General features: G+C 44.7%; 1 protein-coding gene and 1 non-coding gene across 2 annotated transcripts in view; both read left to right on the top strand.

The window, feature by feature from the left end:
* The first annotated feature begins 319 nt into the window (after nucleotides 1-319).
* LOC115063493 lies at nucleotides 320-448 on the top strand. Its single transcript, XR_003843365.1, has one exon. It is a non-coding gene; the product is annotated as a small nucleolar RNA SNORA17 (small nucleolar RNA).
* A 1614-nt stretch (nucleotides 449-2062) lies between these two features.
* Pde1c (phosphodiesterase 1C) overlaps nucleotides 2063-13998 on the top strand; it is a 446341-nt gene continuing 434405 nt past the window's right edge. Inside the window, exon 1 of the mRNA XM_029534988.1 lies at nucleotides 2063-2133. The gene's annotated coding sequence lies outside the window, so the exon portion shown is untranslated. The remainder of the gene's footprint in view (nucleotides 2134-13998) is intronic.

Below are 13998 nucleotides of genomic sequence, written 5' to 3'. Positions count from 1 at the left end.
CCCCTCCTCGGGCGGGGACAGGTGCCGGTGCCGGGTCAGCCTGGGCCCATCCCTAGTTTTAAATCACATCCCTACAAGTTTTAAATCACATAAAGTTGATATACTACATACTAACTTCAGAAACATGTCTCTTGGAACGTATTCACTTTAGTATTCCTTTCTTAGCTTTCCCGACTGCACACCTAGAAAGGTTGTTGTGGGAAAGGAAGACCATGTGTTAGGTCTGCTGGAAGTCGTGTTCAATTTCTAATGCTTATGACATCGTGGCCTTGGTTGGAAGCTTAATTATGTTACTTATCCTCCTTAAGGTTGCTTGTCCCTTGTCCCTAGAGGAATTGCAGGTGTGGCTGCTGTGTCGCATGGGCGTCAGTAGGTGGCCAAGAGGAGAGAGGCTGTGTGTATGTTCAGTGTTCTGATCTGTGAACATCTGAATAAGTAGCTTAACATATCCTGAAAGAAGCGAGCCTGAGAGGACCTCCATTACGGCACCAGGCAGGCCTGCACTGTCTCCGGGGATGAGGAACAAGCAGAAGATTAGAGGAACCCCTCCTAGGACCACAGGCCCCAGGCTGGAGTGAGCCCAAGACAAACAACTCTCACGAGGGACCACCTGGGTGGGTCAAGTGAAAAGCAAGCGGGAGATGACCACTAGATCACCGTCACGGGACCCAGACAGGGAGCTCACCTAAGATGACCACCAGTTGAGTGTTGTACAGGCCTAGGGGAGCAGACTATCCCTGATATGACCCCTGTCTGATACCCATAATGCACAAGAGGGCATAGCACTCCAGAGACCACTCCTGAGACAACCTTAGACAGTCAGAGACCCCCAGGTGCCACTGAGAGAAGCAAGTAAGTGGTGGAGAAACGGAAGAGAAAGAAAAGCAGAAGCGTGGGGGAAGAATGAAGAGAGGCAGGACCAAGGCTGGAGGGTAGTGAGGAACAGCCTGATATGAACAACCAGCAAGGCCATGAAGGACCATGGTGGGGTCCTGGCCTCTGCTGTCACAGGGACCATGTCTGGGTTCATGGCCCTGCAGCAGCAGGAGTCTGTTACCACCAACGTCCAGGCACCTGTTCCTGGTCTAAACTGTCACCCAGGGACTTGTTCATGTCTGAGAGCTGTGTAAGACTTGCCTCGCCCCTCATCGGGGCATTGTGGGAGAGCCGGCCTTGGAGACATGAGATCAGGAGAGCTGACCTTGTCCCTAGCCAGCTACAGGACTTGAGAGTGGCCCTGTACGTTTGGGGAGTTTCAGGTGTGCTGGTAATGAAGGCACAGGCATGGGAGAGCCGGCCATACCATTTGTCTCCCATGCGGTGACATGGATGGGAAGAGATACCTTCCTCCCCCCACTGTAACAGGTGAGCAGGAGAACTGGCTGGTCCTGCCCCTCACCCACTGCAGCACTTGGTAGAGTGGGCCCTGCACCTTGCCAGACAGCACAAGAGCTGACCCTGGTGGCCGAGGTGCAGGCAAGCCAGCCCCATGTGTGAGTGTGGGAGAGATGAGTAGGCATGAGGTACATGATATGAATTCACAAAGAGCCAATAATAAGTAAACAAACAAACAAACTAACAAACAAAAAAACCCCAAAAGATTGTCTACTTCAAAAACTGTAGTCCTTCTATCCACCGGGTTATGGCAAAGGAGTTTATATGCAGAGCGTGGCCTGCACTTCCATTCTTCCTCCACACCAGCACCCTTGTGATGTAGAAACCTGTGTCACGTGGAAGCCTTTTGGAACTTTGAAGGAGGCTCCCTTGACTTTCTTCGCCTGTTCCCTTTTCAGGGATGGCTTGCCCACCACCCACTTGACGACAGCCCTCCTATGTATTATGCAGGCAGGCAAAGGTCTGTAACACCAAGGGGACAGTGAGCACACTGGGTACAAAGGCAAAGAGACTGTAGAGGTCCTGCTTCGAGGGCCTGGGAAGGGCGAGAGTCTGGCAGACAGACTAGACAGCTGTATTGGACGCCCGAGAAAGACCACCATGGGGGGTGCTCTGGCTACCACAGCTGCCCACCGACCCTGTATCTTTTCTTTGCCATAGAGACTGGCACTGGGAAGACAGAAGAGTTGAACACTCAGACAGACGCCCCAGAGAAACAGCCACCTGCAGGAGAACAAGGTAAGTAGGCCACGTTTCCAAATTCTCCAGATGTCCTTCCTAACTCTGAGCTTGAAGCAGCCTAACAGAGTAATGAAAACCAGGGACACATGGATTGGTGGCAGCTGCAGGTGCTGTGGAGCAAGGTCTGGAGTCCTTGTTACGTTGCCTTAGTCTCTCTGTTCTTTGGTGCTGGGCAAGCCGGGTCCTAAGGAAGCTCCCTGTCATCCGCTGGTTCCCAAGCTCCTAGCATTGAGCGGTGTTGCCTTCCCTGCAGGCGTTTGGGCCACGCATCAAGGGGCTTTGTGAGATCTCATTTTTGAGAGATGGTGTCTATACCCAGTGGGACATCTTAATGTCCTCATGAGCAATTGCATCCTGACTTCTTGCATGTATTTATTCTCATGCCTCCTTCTCTCCTGGTGAGAAGTGAAAACGGGGCCTCCAGCCTGAGAAGACCCACTGTTTACATCAACGTCCACGTGCCCCTTATTCCTGATGTGCCCTTCCGTGTGTGTCTGCTGCCTTCCTGGGAAGTCACTGTCATGTGTTGTGTACTGTGGGGTCTTGCTGTCACGTGCCTGTCGCTCACCACTCACCTCTGGTACTGCTGTAAGCTCAGCTGTGTGTGTGCTCTGGCCAATGAGCAACAAGCGGGTGGGAGACGAGAGGGAAGAGTCTGTTTTCCAGAATGTGGTCCTCCATGCTGTGGGCAGAGATGGTTCAGGGAATGTTTGTAGGGGGAACTTGGTGACTCCATTTGGAGCTTGGAGAGAAGGGGTTTGGTTCCCTGATGAGTACACTATGTGCACATTAGTCCTAGCTCGGATGGCTCGGGTGGATGCTGTAACAGACTAACCACACTAGCTGTGATCACTAGTGCTATCTATTTCGCCTTCTGACCCTATCTTGGTTTTTTGTTTTTCTGTAAAATTTTCCACTCTTTCAGGCTACTCTGTCAAATGACCTGCATGAACGTTTACTGCAATGAGTATTACGTAAAATCAGCATAGCTGGTCTGGCATCATTATACTGGTATTTATTGAGCATTTACCATGTGCCAAACATTGACCTAAGCGCTATTCACACTGAATTCATTTGGTGCTAACAGCAACCACATGAAGGATGGTTGGTTCCCCTGAGGAAACAGGCAGAGGCCAATGTCATGCATTTCAGGATGCTTGAAAATATTTGTTATCTTTTGATGCCATCCACGCATTAATGGGATGAAAATTATGTGGTCCTGGCTGAGGCAGAAGTGACATCAATTAAACCAAAGAGGGGAACACACACACACACACACACACACACAGAGAGAGAGAGAGAGAGAGAGAGAGAACGAGAACTTTCTCTTGCCTCTTACCACTCTTATCTGCAAAGGAGAAAAATGCAAATGTTATCTTTGTGTCAGGAAATGGCCTGCTGGACCAGCAGCCCTCAGGCCTGGCTCCGGTCACATCCTGAGCTGCCCTTTGTCTTATGAGAACTGTATTATCTGTTTGGTTGTGGGTTAGCCCATCAGGACTGTGAACGACCAAAGGCAGAGAAGAAAGACGTCCCTTTGGTCCCTTTGGCTCTGAGCCTGCCTGACCCAGCAGGCTGACTTGTGCTTTTCACTCTGGCCCCTGGGTAACCCCCCCACCCCCCCACCCCCGCCTTTTCTCCCTTTCTTTCCTCTCAGTTCCCCCAGACAGCTGTATCTCTATCCATTTCCTTAGAAGAAATCTTTTGAGAAAGGCTAGGAGGCCCACATGGCTACCAGGGGGAGGTATCCTTCATGACTGCTGGCTCCTGGGTGAGTCTCCTAATGCTTTAGGTTTTCTCCAATTGTGTGGCAGGGCACTGAGAGTGGCCATTTCCAGGGTTCCATATCATGCTGGAGATGTGACCAAGTCCACCCGATGTGCTTGAGGAGATGAGTAGTGGGGAGGCTTGCTGGCACCTCAGGCCTCCCTCCATAGAAAGGCAACAAAGTTCCGAGCTGCAGTTCTGTCTCTGGGTAGGAGTGGATGGGAAAGGAATGGGAGCTAGCTTCTGGTCTCCAACCTGGACTCATTTCTTTCATGCTTATTTATCTCTCTGGCCTTTATTTCAAAAGGAAAAAGTTGAAAAAAGTTTGAGTGTATGGAAGGGCTGTTTGGTGAGGGTATTTGAAAACTTATTCCATCTCAGAAGACAGTGATGGAGCCAGGGAGGGTGTGGACCTGGCTGTGTGCAGAGCTTACCACCACCTTAGGGACACTGGCCACCTTAGGGACACTGGCCTAGGATTCCTTGTGTATGATATGGGAATGTTGTGGACTAAAGAGGCTTTATAGGTAGAAGAGTCTAGCGTAGTGGCTAATGAAGAAAGTCCAGGTTTTACTTCTGAAACAAACGTATTTGACTCTGCCGAAAGAAAATGACAACAGAAATATCCACAGGGGAAAACACATGATAAGTAGTTTACATAAACACAAGAGGCTTTAAGTAAAGACTCAGAAAAACAGGGTCAGTTATCCATTTTTTTTAATGCATTGGTTGGATGAAGCATAGGAAATCATGTGAAAATATGACTGGACCTATAAACTGACAGTAGACTGAGGGAATGGTCTGTGCTCACACTGTTCATTTAGATGCTTCTGGGAACTTCCGTGCAGCCTTCCTTCTTTCCTTCCTTCCTGGTATAAGTAAAATTGTTCTGTCATCAGGGTCATAAGACACTATCAGGCAGGAAAGTTAGAGAAACTAACTTTGGTCAACTCTTGCACAGAAAGTCCAGGGCAAGTTAAGGTGTGGATTCTTAGATTGTATTAGTAGCCCTGAGGAAAAGGACTCCTGGTTTCTATAATCAATTCCGAGGAAGAAGAATCCCAGTTCCCATGACTTGATCAAAGAATTCGTAGTGAGAGACAGGAGACTGGGAGGCAGAGAACTGCTTCTGGTACCTTTTAATCAAGGAGAACCCATGGTGAGAGACAAACCAGGAAGAGGAAAGAGAGTGCTTCAGTCAGCAGCATCAATTTCTGAGCCCCAAACAGAACCATAGGACAGGCAGCAATTGCTGATGAAGGAAATCTCAGAGGGAACTGGCTCTTCCCACATCATTTCATTCTCATTGAACCAATGCCTGTTTTACTCTTTTCTGATTTGTGTTCTTTCAGAAATGTGTCTTACATCTCTGTATTCTGTACATCTCTATTTACCTGTGATCTGCTTGGGTTGCCAAGAGTTTGAATTAGTTCTGTAAGTTCATGCTCACTGTGGTGTGTATTTTAGTCTGTTCTTATAAGTGTATGCGGAGTGCTGACTACATTTAAACCCATTGCTTTGAAGGATGGCCCTGAGACCATAAGGAAGACAAAGGGAAGCAACTCAAATTCTGCTTTCACAGATTGTTTCTGCTGACTTGAGAGGCATTGTGAAAGAAAGTTGGTTCCCAAATGTATGTGCAAGCACGTATCACAACGGGAGAAGTACATTCTGGTAACTTACATACCTGACAAACACATCTCTGTGCTACACCTTTGAGACTCCCACCTGCTGCCAACCATAACTACTTTCTTTTGTCATGATAATACACTCCCTGATTCTCTGGCAAAGTTTTTTGGGGCAGAAGTGTAATCAACATCTGGAGGAATTTGCTTGTGACTCTAAGATTTCAGTCATCTTGTCAGCACAGACACTCTGATTTCCCCACACAGTAAGAATTTGTAATTCATGATCGTAATTTCAAACTTCAATCACAGAAGTTTGCAGTCTGTTGCTTTTAGTACTAGCTTACCTTGTATGGTGAACACGCACACTTAATATTTTGTTAGTCACTGACACAGGGTGTCACACGGTGTTGACGAGGCAGCCAAATGTTTCCATTAGGTAGTGATGTAATGGGGAGGAATGAGAGACGCCCCTACCCCCGGAAAATAGGAATCTGATGTGTGCAGATGACAAATGTGCTAACTATGGACAGTCTTATCCCGACGCATGGAGGATGGTTAGAACATGTCTGACATGGAGCTCTAACACACTCATTTCTGTGTGTCTTCCTTGTTTTCTTTCTCACAATGCTAGGGATTTAATCTGAGGTCTTGTAAAGGCTGGGCAAGCATTTCACCACTTATTCTTAACCCTTACATGTGTCTTTAAACCAAATGCCAGAACAGAATATTCATATATTCATTCATTCAGCAAGTATTTATTTACCACTTACATAGGGTTATGAATCGTTCTACCTATCTGATATACATCAAAGGACAAACTAATTATAAACTCTGAGAAACTTACATGCTCTAGTGGGAACACATGTTGATCTGGCTTAGGATGGATTAGCTTAATATTTAGTTTACTTTATAAAATGTGGGGAAAACGCTGGAGTGGTAGGGTTTAAATTGAGCAGGTGATGGGAAGACAAAAGAAAGAAGGAGGTTTGGGGTTAGGCACCAAAACTAAGGATATAAAAAGAAGACATAGACGACTACTCTATAAGCTAATTAAGAATAATACTTGAGGGTGGTGAGATTGTTCAGCAGGTACAAGTTGCCACACAGATATGTGCAGGCCTGACAGTCTGAGTTCAGTTCCTAAATCCTGCTGTAGAGGGAGAGAACTGAGTCCTGAAAGTTGTCCTCTGATTCGTAACTCTATTGAAAAGAGTGTGTTACAAAATACTATCCATGGGTGCATAATGCCAGTATCAGAAGCCATGGTTGATCAAATGAACATGTTGGTGTCGGAGGTGAGGTATTTCCCTCCCTATAATTTGTTGGTTAGAAAGACCCCAGACGGTCTTCATACTATTGCTATTGACTTGATGGTAAGATCCTACTGCAGAATACACTACTGTTCCAGGACCTAGAGAAATCAAGCCAGAGGCGAGCTATAAGCTCCCTCCCTTCTGGCTACTGTATATAGTGGCAGAGCTTCTATGCAGGCTATGGGATTAGAAAAGTCATCAATAATCTTATGTACTTGTGACCCCTGAAAGCTACATTCCAATGTGCTAGGCAAGATATTGCAAAGGTGTCATGAATGTTGTGTAACAACCAGTCACACTCTCTGACAGGATTTGAGGAGGAAATCCATGCCTGACACTTCAAACAAATCTGCTCAAAAGTTCATGCCTGGGAGGTCACAGATGCTAGAATGAAGCTCACCACTTTTATTTTGCTATTTTTGACATGGAATCAAAATGCCTTTGAAATACTTATGTTTATGTCTATAGACAAATCTTCCCTCAGTCTTGATTAGAGAAACCTCTCTTGGCAATGAATGATAGTGAATGGAGAGAACTCAAGCTCAAGGGGCTGAGAATGTGTGTGTGTGTGTGTGTGTGTGTGTGTGTGTGTGTGAGAGAGAGAGAGAGAGAGAGAGAGAGAGAGAGCCCAGTCCTAAGAAGGACAGTTGGATCACTACTTCTAAGACTTAGAGAACATTAAAGAAGAGTGAATGGGAACAATATAAAAGATACATGGTAGAGTGTAAGACTGGGAAGCGCTGCCTTCTAGACATCACAAACTCATAGCAACTGCAGTTGCCTTTGCTGGGAGTGCATATGACTGAGCCTGTGAATAATCAGTCATGAGGATGGAAGAGGGGCTAGTGACAGATGCTGGGGAGGTGTGCTTATGGTCTTTAATTGTGTACCCACTGGTAAGGCCAAGATGTATATAGCCCTGGGTAAACTCGGAAGGACATAACCTAAAGCAAAAAGATGTGATCATGGGAAAGGGACTTGTAGAGAGTAGAGAGGAGTGAGAGTTTATGGGATGGAAGGGAGAGAGGAGAGGGTATGGAGCAAGAGTGATCAGAATACATTATCTACATGGATACAATTGTGACAGAATACATTTTACTTAGAGCAAAATCAATATCAGAAGTAATTTAGGTCTCTCTAAGTGGATAACTATATCTATTTGAGTATGGTAGGACACATGTGTTATTTACTTTTCTGCCATCTTTTCTGTCACTGTGACCAAATATGCCGCAGGAGCAACTTCAGGGAGGAAAGGGTTTATTTTGACCCATAGTTTTTGAGGCATTTCAGTTCATCATGGTAGCAGGAGTATGGCCGAGTTTCCTCAGGACAGGTCCAGAAAAAAGACAAATCAGGCTGGAGTCAGAGGTGAGTTTAACCTTCAAGGGCTACTCTTGGAACCAGTGAAGCCAGTTAGGTGCCACCTCCAAAATAGAGCCACAAGCTGGGAACCAATTGTTTAAAACAGAAAACAGAAGCCTGTGGAGGATATTTGAGATTCAAGCCAAAACAATACATCAAAAAGAAACCAAACTATAGTTAATGTTTCTGTGAGGGAAGCCACCAGAGCAAAGCCTGTTTGTGTTTATAGGAATTAGGACAAGCTTGAACTCTCTGGCTCTCAGAATCCAAGTTAGCTACAGTTCTAGCACCTAACTGTAGATACCAGTACCACCCTGATTTCATTCCTCCCTCCTTCCCTCCTGTTTCCTTCCCTTTTAAAAATTTCAATTTAAATATTTGTGAAGCTCTAAGCAGGTAAATACATACACACAGGAGAGAGAGAGAGAGAGAGAGAGAGAGAGAGAGAGAGAGAGAGAGAGAGAACTGTCTGTCTGCCACATTTGATCCAGGGGAGGCTGGACTATAACTACAAAGTTTTTCTTCCTGGCTTACTTTCGCACTTTCCGGGTAACTTTCTCTCACCTTTCTGTTTTTCTTAAATGCATTTTAAAAATAGTTGAAATTACTGTAGCTTATTTTATAGTTTGTTCTTTTCCCTTCACTTTTTGTTCTGACATTTGCTTCCAAATATCAGCATTCCTATTACCGCCACCATCATCAGAAATCACACCCAATGTAGAAAAGTGTGCTAGTAATTAAGGAATACATTTGCTATCTGGTTTAAGATGAATCACTAACTTGGAAGAAAGTTTTAGATCAATTTAGTTGCCAGTGAACAACTGATACAGGAGAACGTATCTGTTAGAAGGCTTTCTGGCAGGTACCAAAGTTTACTCTGTGTCAGCAATCCCCCTTTGACTGCCTGTTCACCTTTGCTCTTTGGTTTCCAGCCTCCTGGTGCCCTTGATAATTCTGTTGCCAAGGTTGCCACTGAAGTGAGTTACCCTCTCCAGAGAGTTCTGCACCATACTGAGAAAATCTCACTATAAAATCCTCCTTCTTTGTAATCGGAGGCTTGAAATGAGATTCAGGTGTTGCTCAGCACAGAGCCTGGCGAAAGGGGCCTGACAGAGGCTGGACATTCAAGAAATGGAGCTCCCTCCCCTGGGACTGAGTGCAAATGTTTACAGGCTTTATCCACAAGGGACCACACAGGTTTCGACCTTGGATGCTCCAATCCCCTGCTCTCCAGATTTTTGACACACATCTTTGGAGGCCTTCCCTGATTTACGAAAGGTTATATACTGACCCTCTCTCTACTGATTTCTTTGCCTTTTTCACAATCTGGCACTTTTGTGTATGCACACACACACACACACACACACACGTTTTCTAGTTACAAAAGGAAAAGTGCATGTCATTAGATGATGCACTATACAGCCATTAAATTAATTACATCTCCGGCTTTCCTTCTAAGGTCAAGGCTATAATGCAGTGTTACAGCTCTTTATATGATTCACCAGTAATAGGCCACATAGAAAAGACTCTTTTTTTTAATTAAACAAGAAAAAATAGATTTCAATTTATATTAAGATGTGCATCAGGTGTTTTGGTTCTGGGAGTCTGGATTTAAAATTCAAAGTTTAAACTCTGGCTTGGGGTAAGATCATTTTCTCAGCTCTTGGGTTAAGCTCTTGGGTTAACCACTCCACCTGGTAAGTTAAAAGTCAAATTCAGTCAACAGGGTGGAAAGGATAGGGTTTCAAAGGATGTGTTTACAAAACATTTTCCTCCAACCTTAATTTCCCAGAACAACTTGTGGTTTCCTGGGAATGATATGACTAATTTCTGGTTATTGGAATGTGGTGGTAGGGGACAATGATTCTTTCATACTTACACCTTAAAAATCCTTCCACATGGCCCACCACCTCTTTTGGCTTCCTTCTTTTATAAGCTAGCTGTAGAGGACCCAGGGAAGGATTCTCAGGCCCTTTTAACTGCTTGGTATAGAGGTAGAGGTTAGCTGAGCAGACTAACCAAGGAGTTGAAACGAGGTCTTCAATAGATGCCAGAACTCTTTCTCTTGATTCCCAGGAACCACAGTGTCTGAATCCTCTCCAGGAGGTTGGAAGTGGGAAGAGTTTATGGAGTTTGTCTACTCTAAGCCCTTGAACAAGCCAGGAATCAGGTGGGGAGACCCTCTGCATTAGATCAGGGGAGGAAGTGTCAGGTACCCACAGCAATAGCTTTGCCGTCCTGGGCATCCAACTACTTTCATGATAGCTTCTACTTCCCATTAAAAGCATCTTCTGCCTCCGAGAGAGAGCATACGTTGCAAATATTCTTCAGCTTTTTCTAAGATGCTATAGGGCTTCATGGAATAATGGAAGGAGCTTTTTATTTATTCTAAAAAAAATTGCTCTGAATGCTGAAGGGTCATTGCTGTTTTTAGGCAGAGAAAGGACATTACTAACATTTTTTTATTATTATTTAAAAGATGTCCCTGAATGCTGGGGTGGTTAATATCTTGGAGTAGGAAGGCCAGCTGACTCGGTGGATAGAAGTTATTGTCACAGTTTCTGTAAGAGACAGTGGTAGCCTGGACCCAGGGAAGAGCACAGGAAGGGTACTGAGAGATATCAGGCGCTCTTAGACTGAGGTTCTGACAGGACTTCATGGATGCTCTATGAGAACAATGTCTGAAGTGGACAGCAGGTGGATGGGAGTGGCAGTATTGGAGGTCAGAATGTGGCTTTGATGCTGTTCTGAACAGGGACCCAGAGCAGGCTCAATATAAAGAGCAAACCATAATCTGGAGTCCAATCGCTGAGCTCTGAGTTTGTCCCAAAGTTGGGCTGCTTTCCCAGGGAAAAGGGCCCCCTTTTAGCTTTCACAGAGATGCCAGACTGGCCCAGCAGAGACTCTTTGCCATACTGAGTTTGGCTCAAAGAATGCCCTGGAACTCTATCCAGTCAGGTGTAAGATTCTCCTCTCCAAGGACAGCTTGGTAAAAGGTGGTAAAGGTGGGGCTGATGAGAGCAAGTATATGAAAGCTTTCTCCCTATTTTGTGTTCCAAATGAACTCTGGAGGAGGAATGGGAAGAAAGAGAGTTCTAACTGCAGGAGCAGGTTCAAGGCATGGGCTGCTCCAGAAGATGGAAGATGAGTGTGTGAGAGTCAGCAGGAGGGCACTGCTCAGAACACAGAGTGGAAGGTACTGACTCCTGGTCAATACCAACAGCAAAGGCATTGCTTGTGGGGTAGAAGAAACCCTGGAACAAGCTGAGCTCTGCAAGTCCAGAGAACAGTTTCTAAATGCTGTGTAGTACTTTGTCTTTTTCTAGAAACATAAAAATTAAAAACCAATGAGCAGCCCAGATATGATAGTGCCTCTCTGTAAATCCCAGCATTTAGGAAGGTGAGGCAGGAGGATTGTCATGAATTCAAGACGAGCTTGGTCTTTTTTTTTTCTTTTCTTTTCTTTTCTTTTTAATGTTAGTCTTAAACTTGCAATCCTCCTGCCTCAGCTTTCCAAAGGCTGAGATGACAGGTGTACACCACCATTTCCAACTTTTGAGTTCTTTATATATATTTTTTCATTCATTAATTAACATATTTACACAGATTACAGTTTTCCTTCCCTCCCTCCCTTCCTTCCTCCCTCCCTCCCTCCCAGTCTCTACTGCTCCCCTTTCCTATCCCTCACCCTTTTGTCCTCACAGAAGGGGAGGCCTCCTATGAATATTAGCCAGCCTTAGAATATCAAGTTGCTGGAGGAGAAGTTGCATTTTCTCCTAGAGGCAAGGCAACTCAGAGAAAAGGATCTAAAGCCAGGCTACAGAGTCTGCAAAAGAATGGAGAGAGAATTGAGTTCTTTACATTTTTTTTCTTAATGTGCCAAACCATTTAAAAATGTAATATCCATCTTTAACTTGCAGGGTAGACCTGGCTTTCAGAAGCCATCTGGTGACACCTGCTCCGACTATAAGAAGAGAGGACCCTGTGTCTGTCTGGTTGCCTTGGCTTGTTTTCCTTGCTGTAATGCATTTCTCGACAGAGCGCTTAGGATAGAGCAAGTACAATCTGTGCTTCTTTTGCTCTCATACCCAAACTCATTCTTTCCTGAATTATGTAACGCTAGCATTGAGCTCTGTCTGGTTTAGTTGGTGTGAGAGCCCTGCACAGAGCAAGGCTGCTTTAGGATTGAGACAATGAATTTAGTAATTCTGTAGGTGTGCTATATCTAAAACTAGGGAGAGAGAGAGAGAGAGAGAGAGAGAGAGAGAGAGAGAGAGAGAGAGAGAGAGAGGAGAGAACAATTCTGGGGAGAAAGAGTTTTTAAACAGTTCTAATTGTTCAGGTAAGTTATTTTTACCACACTTAGGGGATAGAGAAATGATCACATTGTTATTATTTTTGATAGATTATATTTCAAGAAGCTTTTTCTGTTAAGTGTGATTAAATATAATTGTAATTTCACTCATTCAGGGAAAAATGCCACCACACTAGGCGTTCTTTTCCTAGATAATGTACTATGGGAGATGCTAACCCAGCTGTCCAGGCTCTTCATTTCAGCACCTTCCCTGGCAGAAAAGAAGACAGATGTTTCACTTAAAGGTTTGAAGTGCAGAAAATGAGAGTGATTAGAAACTTTAAGTGGTTGTTATGTAAAATACACAAATACACACACCATATATTGTATATGTGTATATATATATGTATATATCTACATATACTATATATAATGTTATATATAAAATCCTCTCATGAAATCAGTGGCTGCAATAATAAGCAGACATGTTATTGTCATGTATGAGAATTTTTCTCAGTGTTTGCTGAGCATGCATGCCCATGCTGTTGCTGGTCTGACATGCTTCCTCATATGAGCCTCACTGAAAGAACCAGACAGGGGGTCTGGAGGTTCTGCACATCTTAATTTCACTGATGGAAGAGCTAGGGCACACATTCAGGTTGGTCTGTAAGCTTCTTTCACACTTGCATCTTCCAGACACGACTGTTACACGGAAAGGACTGCAGCTAGGATGCACCAGCAGGGTTTAGCTGCAGCCCTGGCTCTGGTGAAGAGATGGAGAATTCTATGAGAAATGAGGTTTGTGGTACCTGTTGTTTTATGATTAATTTATCTTGCCATCAAACGATCACAGTGAGTATGGCTCTAGGATTCCACTAAGAGAACTTGCCATTCAAGTCCCAGCTATGCTGTGACACAACAAACTGATTTCTTTATAAGTACATGGTGAATGAAGAAAGACTAAATATCCAAGATGTAATTAACCTGGGCTCAAGGGGTTTGTCAGATCCCCGATCTATTGTCTTCTGAAGTCAACTGAAGCTACCTAGCAACACACTTGCCTGATTCTTAATATTGGTGAGAATTTGCTAATTGTGACAAATTCCTGCTCAGCAAATGAGGTGGACTTAACCTTACTTCTGGGATTCCTTGGGTGTGGGAGAGGATCCCCGTGTGGGACTCATCTCTGATCTTTGTGGATCTCCAACATGTGTCTGGCTAAGCTTGATCATTTTTAGATGTTTGGAAAACCCAAGGAACACATGGTGTGGGGACATAGAGGCTTGCGAGTCTTCTGGGTCCCAAATCCTCTTGTGCCTCGGTTTCCTTTTCACTCAGTTGAGACTTAGCTATAGGATCCTCCTCGAGATTTCTTCCGTTGTCACAAACACTGGAGTCCAATGCACTTGACAAACTCAAAATTAAAGGAGCTGGGTCAGCGGCTGGATATAGATTGTTTAATTTAGGTTGTAAACTGCACGTTGTAGGGCTTTTGTGT

The sequence above is a fragment of the Mus pahari genome, chromosome 2 (genome assembly GCF_900095145.1).
Source record: "Mus pahari chromosome 2, PAHARI_EIJ_v1.1, whole genome shotgun sequence".
Lineage (NCBI taxonomy): Eukaryota > Metazoa > Chordata > Mammalia > Rodentia > Muridae > Mus > Mus pahari.
This window is presented reverse-complemented; position numbering and strand designations above follow the sequence as displayed.